The sequence below is a fragment of the Leopardus geoffroyi genome, chromosome C1, assembly GCF_018350155.1.
Source record: "Leopardus geoffroyi isolate Oge1 chromosome C1, O.geoffroyi_Oge1_pat1.0, whole genome shotgun sequence".
Lineage (NCBI taxonomy): Eukaryota > Metazoa > Chordata > Mammalia > Carnivora > Felidae > Leopardus > Leopardus geoffroyi.
In genome coordinates, this window is record NC_059328.1 from 200223251 (window position 1) to 200232335 (window position 9085).

Genomic DNA, 9085 nt, shown 5'->3' on the forward strand with positions numbered 1-9085 from the left:
AAATGATCTAAGCTAATTCCTTAATTTCAGTATTAGCCCATGGTTTCTCAGCTCTTTTAGAAACCCTGAATGTCAGAACAATCATATTTCCTGCATGCTAAAAATTGTCTGGTCATCATGGGCAGGCAGAAATACATGTAAAGCAATAAAGGGGTAGTCTTCAATAAGGATACAAAATAAGGATGAAGAATGCATCCACCCCCATAGTGTAACTGAACGGTGCTGCAAAGTTCACCTCCAGCAAAATATCTTCTCTTTTGCCACCAACCACCATTATTACCTGACCTGAAATTGCACACTGCCTTTTTTAAAGGAGTAAGTGCTTTTGGAGCACTTGGGTGGCTCAGTCGGTGGCTCAGTCAGTTAACCATCCACTCTTGGCTTTGGCTCAGGTCATGATCTCACAGTTCTTGAGTTCAAGCCCTGCATCAGGCTGTGCTGACAGCTCAGAGCCTAGAGTTTGCTTCAGATTCTGTGTCTCCCTCTCTCTCTGCCTTCCCCCTCTCAGTGTCTCTGTCTCTGTCTCTCTCAAAAATAAATAAACATCTAAAAATTTTAAAAGAATAAGTGCTTTTGAGAAGGGAAGGACACCATAAGATCCCTTCCTAGCTTTGTTAATGAATCAGGAATCATCACTTTGAAATTTCAAATGAGAAGTGACCCTGAATACACTTTAGTATGAAACAAGAAGAGGGAGAATGAGAAAGACAAACCAGGGAATAAAAAGAGTACAGCTCCACTATACCATTTTCTTTAAAAGGTTATCAACACAGACATACACACACACACATAAATATGAATATGCACACATAAATAAACTTGAATTATATACATATATATTTACGTACGTATATTTATATATATATTACTTTCTTAAGTTTACAACATACTTTTTTTTTTTTTTAATCCTCTGAAGTTAAAATGCAACTTAATGTGGGGGTGCCTGGGTGGCTTAGTTAGTTAAGCATTTGACTTCAGCTCTGGTCATGGCCTCATAGTTCTTGAGCTTGAGCCCCGCCTAGGGCTCTCTGCTGTCAGTGCAGAGCCTGCTTTGGATCCTCTGTCTCCCTGTCTCTCTGCCCCTCCCCCCACTCTCAAAAATAAATAAACATTTGAAAAAATTAACATGGAGTGTTATGCCTCTCTTCCTACTTAGCAAAAAAATACCCAATATAAAATCCATGGTGTACCTTAGAGTTGAAACATTCAGTGGCTGCCCCTGTCTAGGCTGAAATTTATGCTCCCAAAGGGGGTGCCTTTTATCACATGCTCTCTGGTGGGAAAAGGCAGTTTCAACTGTATGACTTCCTGGCACTGTGACCTTGAGCTTCCACAGGCCTTTCCTTTCTACATCTGAAAAATGGGTAAGAATAGAATATCCTTGATTGTGTTATAATAGAAATGAGTGATAAGAGCGCTCATTACCTGGAAAGCACCATGCAAATGTAGTGGTTATTTTTATGCGAAATTCTGAGATGATGCTGATGACCCAAGGAGCAACCTCCGCTGCTCCCTGGCGGTGGTGTGTTCTCCTGGGAGCGAGGTTCTAGAAATAAATCCTCTCTGCTTTCATTACTCTCTGAGGAAACGCTTTTCTTTTGATATGCTGAATATTGTGTGTAGAACTGCATGAGGTCATTACATGAATATGTAGAGAATACTCTAAGCAGGAAATCGTTTATGTATTCTGTGACTGCACTTTCTTGAACATCTCCGTTTCTCTGCCCTTGTTAAGCTTAAATGACCTAAATGGCCTCCTTTTATCCATTCCCATCTCCTTGCCCTTAACATCTTAGCAAGCATGAATTTTTGGTGATTACACACTTATGATGTGGTACTGTAGGTCCCCTGGCCCCTCCCTAGTTTGCATTATCCTTAAAATTAAAAACTAATAATTTTATTTAAATATAGCTTTTCTAGCTTCTTTTCACTCTTGACCAGAACCAGTTAAAAGTTTTTCCTAATAGCAAAAATCATGCTCATTTTTTATTACATTATTTAAAACACCTACTCTTTGCCCTGTACTCTCCACTATTATATACATGTTGAATACAATGGTCCTCTCAAAAAACAAATAAAGGAGGCACATTCTTAAATGCATATTGAATACTTGATATCAAAGAATCCAAACAGATTATAATGGGTTTCACAAAACTTAAACTTAAAAATCATATGAATTTATAGTTGACATCTCTTTACATTTGATGACCAAAAAAAGTGATAATAAAATAAACTGACACTATTGTGAAATAATTCTTTCGCTTGGAAGTTCTTTTGATATCCAGGTTCAACAATAAATTGATGTAGTACGTGGTCTTGGGGTCTGATATATAATCTTAATCCTAAACTAGATTCTTTGTGGGAAAGAAGACATATGACAGATGACAATTGTGTTCTGTCTATAATTGCACATATGGAGTCTTTTTTCTACTCTTGAAGGATTGCATGGGGTTTTTTTGCTGCAAGAAAGGCATCCAAGTATCTTATTATGCTCTTATTATTCCTAGTAATCCAAAATATTTTTCTTTTGCTATTGATTTTTATATGGAACCTTCCCAGATGTTAGGTTGAAGATTTTATTTTAACCTTGCAAACTGACCTTTTCTCTTCAAACACTAAGGATATTGGTTTTAAGTTCTAAAAATACGATGTAATATTAAGATTTGATTTTTATGAATAAAATCTGAGAAAATACAGCTGGTTAAATAAATTTATCTACATGAAGTATAGAGAGCAGTATGCAGCGCATAGTAATATACGATTATTAGCTATGTATTTATAATAGCACATAAACATTGCTATAGCTATACATTTGTAATAGGTATATATAGAATACATTGCTAGAAATCAGTATAATATATTTTGCTGAAAGAAGTTACACAAGACTAATATAAATCCATACAAATTATTCCCTTAAAAAATTAGTGCAGACAAGACTTTTACGAAAACCTTAAAATACAGAAATTTACTTTCCTATGTATTCAGTCACAATGTACACTTTAAAATCTATGTATAGGGGCGCCTGGGTGGCGCAGTCGGTTAAGCGTCCGACTTCAGCCAGGTCACAATCTCGCAGTCCGTGAGATCGAGCCCCGCGTCAGGCTCTGGGCTGATGGCTCAGAGCCTGGAGCCTGTTTCTGATTCTGTGTCTCCCTCTCTCTCTGCCCCTCCCCCGTTCATGCTCTGTCTCTCTCTGTCCCAAAAATAAATAAACGTTGAAAAAAAAAATTAAAAAAAAAAATTAAATCTATGTATACATTCAACTATTTTTTTTTTCTAAATTTAAAAACTGACATATTGGCAAGCAACCCTTAAATAAAACAACACTTCTACATAGTGATTACTTTTCAGCATGAGGGAAAGGGAAAGGTTCATCCACTTCCTCAGAGTCTTATGTAGGAACATAAGGAGTCTATATCAGACTATGTGCTATTTCTATTTTTTTCTAATGATAATTATATGCTTTAAATCAAGTTTTAATTTAGCTTTTCCTGTTGATAGAAACATACCCTATGATAGAACCCCAAATCCAGGGTTCAGAGTTAGAGAAACTTACATTTTTCTAATTTCTGATAGAGAGAATTGAAATAGTACAATATGCATTTATTTGTCCCATATATTATTTAGTATCTCAGAAACAGGAAGAATATATGAAAAATACATCTGTAGGATCTAGACCCAAATCCTGAATATATATAAACTAGATTCTATATAATCAATCCTAAGTGTCTGGAAATCTTAACAATTCTGGCAAAACCAAATGTACCACTTTCCACGTTATTTTATTATTTTTTTAATGTTTATTTATTTTTAGAGGGAGAGAGACAGAACATGAGTGGGGGAGGGGCAGAGAGGGAGACAGAATCTCGGGACTCGAACCCACGAACTGCGACACCATGACCCAAGAGGACGTCAGACCTTTAACTGACTAAGCCACCAGAAGCCCCATACTTTCCTCATTTTAGATAATTTCTAAAATTTGAAATTTATATTTGAATCTTGCTATATAAATAGCATTTGCAAAGTGTCAAATGCTGGAAACAGCCAGCAAACCCTGTGCTGACTGTTGAAAGATTACTCCACACTTTGCTAAGAAAGAGAGTGCTAAGAAGGAGAGCAGAAGGCATGGGGATCAGCTTTCACAAAGACTCTGCCTCACTTTTACTCTCATTTATTGCAGTGTCAGGCCAATCACAAATCTCACTTGGCTTGTTGTGTACAGAGGGCTTATAACATTTCAGGTGGGCAAAAACAAAGGTTGCATGACTTAAAGGTGAACAATCACAGGAGACTAAATCAGAGATATACAGCAGGGGTCTATGTATCCTACCGTTTCATTAAACTTTGTATGCAATGTATAGATAACAGAGTTCCCCAAGGAGGGCAGAAACACCTGGGAGGGCCTCCAGGGTAGTAACAAAGCAGTCCTCTTCCTCCTCCCCCAGCATTCCAAGAGATCCAGGCCCCTCCCAAGTTTAACTGCAGCCCACCAGAGATCTTGGTGTTACATTTTACCTAGCCAAGCATTGCATGTAATCTTTAATCTCGTCATCCTCAGTAATAACCCTATCAGTCAAATATAAAGCTTTTCAAAGAATTCTGTGCCTCATCTCAGTTGGCAAATGATATGAGAATTCTTGGATTCTGTCTAGATTAATGCTGTCCCGTAAAAATATAATGGGAACCACATATCTTTACAGTATTTTCTAGTAGTCGCATTAAAAACAGTAAAAAGATGGCTCAGTCTGTTAAGTGTCTGACTTCAGCTCAGGTCATGATCCCAGGGTTCCTGAGTTTGAGCCCCACATCGGGCTCTCTGCTGACATCTCGGAGCCTGGAGCCTGCTTCAGATTCTGTGTCTCCCTCTTTCTCTCACTGCCCCTCCCCTGCTCTCTCTGGCTCTCGCTCTCTCTCTCTCTCTCTCTCGTTCTCAAAAGTAAAACATTAAATTTTTTTTAAATTTTTTAATTGATGTATTTATTTGGGGGGTGGAGGGGCAGAGAGAAAAGGAGAGAGGTAATGCCAAGCAGGCTCCATGCTGTCAGCACAGAGCCAAGATGTGGCTCAACCTCACAATTCCTGAGGTCATGATCTGAGCTGAAATCATGAGTCAGAAGCTTAACTTACTGAGCCACCCAGGAGCCCCTCAGTCAATATTTTTTGAGTGAATCCAAGAGTAAGTAAATAGTATCCTTGGTAAATATTCATCAGATGAACACTTGCCATATCAAATTTTTTTAATTATACTATTGGCTACTAGATTAATTATATGAACACCAAACAATTAAAACCCACATGTACTCCTAGGGTATTAAATGCTTGTTTGAACAAATTTCCTTTTTTTGGCCTTCTGACCTCGTCTATTCATTGGGTCTAATGTGTCTTCTTTCAGGCTTAAACTACTACTTCAGTGTCATTACCTTTCCAAATTTATTTATCTTTAGCTTCACATCTATTCCTGATTTGCACTTATATTTCTAAATTTTTTTTAATATTTTGGGGAGAGCACAAGCAGAGGAGGCGCACAGCGAGGGGGACAGAGGAAGTGGGCTCTACACTAACAGGCTGATAGCAGTGAACCTGATGTGGGGCTCAAACTCACAAACCAAGAGACCACAACCTGAACCAAAGTCATACACTCAACTGACTGAGCCACCGAGACAGCCCTGCATTTGTATTTCTAAAAACTTAGTGTATATTTTGATGTCCCTCACTATTTATACTTTAAAATCAACATTTAGAAACTCAAATTTATTTACCCAACCTCTCACATTGACCTCAAACAGACACTGGCAAAACTTTCTTCTTTTTATGTTGATTATTTGCTTCACTGCTACTCAGATGATCAAGCTAGAATCAATGAAGTCTCCCTTATTTCCTTCCATTTTATATTTCCTTTATGCAATTAACCTTCATGTGCTGCTGGTTTTACCTGATTTTGTCTCATACACATCTCTCCTTTTCCATGCTTTCAAGTCTTTGGGAGTTTGTTAATGCAAAACCTTCTTATTTGGTTTCCCTGCTTCCAGATATTCAATTCACTCTTTGTATCATTGCCATCTTTTACAATTCCAAACAGTTCCCACACCCTTCAAGGAAAATGTTCAGATTTCTTAATATGTCATAAGAGAGTTTAACCTCTAGATCAGAGAGGGATTTTGTAGACAATACTTAATCCTATTACCCAAACTCCTGGGAATCACTTCACAGGGCAAACTACATCCACACGAGTGGGTAAACTCTTGCTTGGAATAAGTTAGCTCAAAATGGAGCAGCTTTACTAATCCTTAGAGGTCAGAGGAAATTCCAGGTTTAAAAATGCGATAGAGGCTTTTTGGAGAAAGTGTTATGTTTACACAAGAAACAAATAGCATATAGGCAAAACAGATTAAAGCACACTTGAGGAACCGAAATCACTTATAAATATATTAGATATTTTTAGATACAGTAGTCCCCCCTACTGTTCCAAAACCACGGAGGGTACTGAACCCTATACACAGTATGTTTTTTCCTTTACGTAAGAATGATAGAGTTTAATTTATAAATTAGTCACGAGAGATTAACAACTAATAATAAAATAGAACAACTATGACAATATACTGTAGTGATAACTGTATAAATTTTGCTCTTTCAAGATATTTGACTATTCTGTACTCACACTTATGATGATGCGAGATGATAAAATGCCTACGTGACGCGATGATGATGACGTAGCAACTGTGAAGTAGAGCTAGCGTACTATTGACCTTCTGCTGATTCGTCATAAGGAGGCTCATCTGCTTCCCTGCAGCAGTTGGCCTCGGATAACAAACTGCGGAAAGCGCAACCACAGGTAAGGGGGAACTACCGTATATAAAGGTGATCTCTGGGTCTTCAAGCTTCCTTCTGGACGGGTGTCAAGTAAGAGAAGAAATGAAAATGTAACTATTATAGTGCGTGCATGTGTTTTCTGTCTTAAACAGTAATGCTAGTGATAGAGGAATTCAACATCTCCCATTTCTAATACACTGGCTTGCTTGTGACTAGCATCTTTGAGGAGGCTGTATTCTGAAGCCCAAAGAGACACATTTATTCACCTGCACCAAGTGAATGGAACAAAAAGTAAATTACAAGTTCTTTCTTACCTACATCAGTCATTTTGCAGTTTGTGCTTACTTTTTATTCATTTAGAAATAGAGAGCATGCACGTAAGCAGAGGAGGGGCAGAGAGAGAAAGAGAGAGAGAATCCCAAGCAGACTCTGCACTGCCAGTGCATAGCCCAACACAGGGCCCAAACTCATGAACCATGAGATCGTGACCTGACCCAAAATCAGCTCAACCGACTGAGCCTCCCAGGAACCCTACAGTTTGTACTTTCAACAGATTAATTTGCTTCTTACGATCTGAAGTAGACTGCAGAACAAATATTATATCCATATTACATAACAGGTAACTATGGTCCTAAAGTTGGAGTCATGTGGCCAGGATCACAAAGCTAGCCAAAAATTCATTTACTCATCTTGCCATTTACATATAAGGTGATTATCAAGTCTGAACTTGAAAACCACGGAAGTATTCGTCAGAATTCATTTTAGTAAACATCTTTAAATGAAAAAGCTGTGTCTTGGTCTGGAACCCACGGTCCATTCTTTTTTAGTGCCTAGGACAACATTCCAAAAGACCACTACAAAAATCAGTTTAATCCCATGTTTTCTCTTTATATTAATATATTCTCATTGTACCTAACTATGTATCTATACCTTCATTCCATCATGAGCCCCTTAAGGATAGTGATTAGGTAATATTCATCTGCCACTCAGGCAGAAAGGGCTCAATAAATATTTATTAAATTAAATATTTGAAATTCACAAGCAGGAAAAATATCCAATGCCTAAATACTATTTACTTTTCTCTTATCACTAATTTCAGCATTATTTTCTCCTCTCTCTGCTTTCTATTTTCTATGAAAACCTAATAGTGACTGAGCAGTGAGATTTCCTTTATTATTAGCTATGAACCTTGTCTCTTTTTTTAAATTTTTTTAATGTTTACGTATTTTTGAGAGAGAAAGAGAGAGAGAGAGACAGAGCGTGAACAGGGAGGGGCAGAGAGAGAGACACACACACACACACACACACACACACAGAATCAGAAGCAGGCTCCAGGCTGCCAGCACATAGCCCGATGGAGGGCTCAAACTCACAAACTGTGAGACTGTGACCTGAGCTGAAGTCTGACGCCCAAAGGGCTGAGCCACCCAGGCGCCCCTGAACCTTGTCTTTTTAAATTCAAAGTTGGCAAACACAATCTGACGACACTGTGATAATATTTCTTTCAGAAATGTGAGTAATATTCAGAGCAAGAAGTTCACATATTCAGAGCTCTTGATTCTGGCCAATAGATATTCATTTGGGGGAGTAAAAAAGCCTGGAAGAATTACAGAGGGTACCAGAAAAAAACACAAATGAATAGCATATAGGTAATAAGAAAATACTCTCTTTTCTGCATCTGTGAGCCCTAGACTAAGAATAAAAGATAAGCAGTACTATTTTTTTAATATAATCCTTAAGAAGGAACACTTAAAAAATCTCTGTAAACAGCAATATGAATTTATGTTGTTGCAAAGGTGTTATTTGCCAAATGAAACGAGTGTGCAGTGTTGCTTTTCCTATTTTTAATGAATTAAGAAAGATGTCCTCCATTCCCCCTTAACCGTTATCATTCTTCTCATCCAGGCTAAGTCAAGTATTATTTACTGATGCAAGCCAGTCACCACCTTTAAGCAGATCTCAGACTATTTCAAAATGTAGAATCAAAAACTTAAACAAGTGTCCATTTCACTGTTTTGCCTCTATTACGTGAACCGTGGTGTCAGTCGCTTAATCTTTAACCATCAGGTCTTCATTTTATTTATTTTTTTAAATCTATTAAAACGGAGTAGGTGATTGCTAAGATGCTTTCTACCTTCGCCGCTGTAGGTATTATTCCTTGTGTTGCTCGTTTTCTGTCCCAGTGCTTTTGACACTGCTGGCCGCGTTCCAGCGTCTGGGGACAGGCTGTTGGCATTTGCTCCTGAGGTCCTGTGCCGCCTCACTTTTGCGGAAA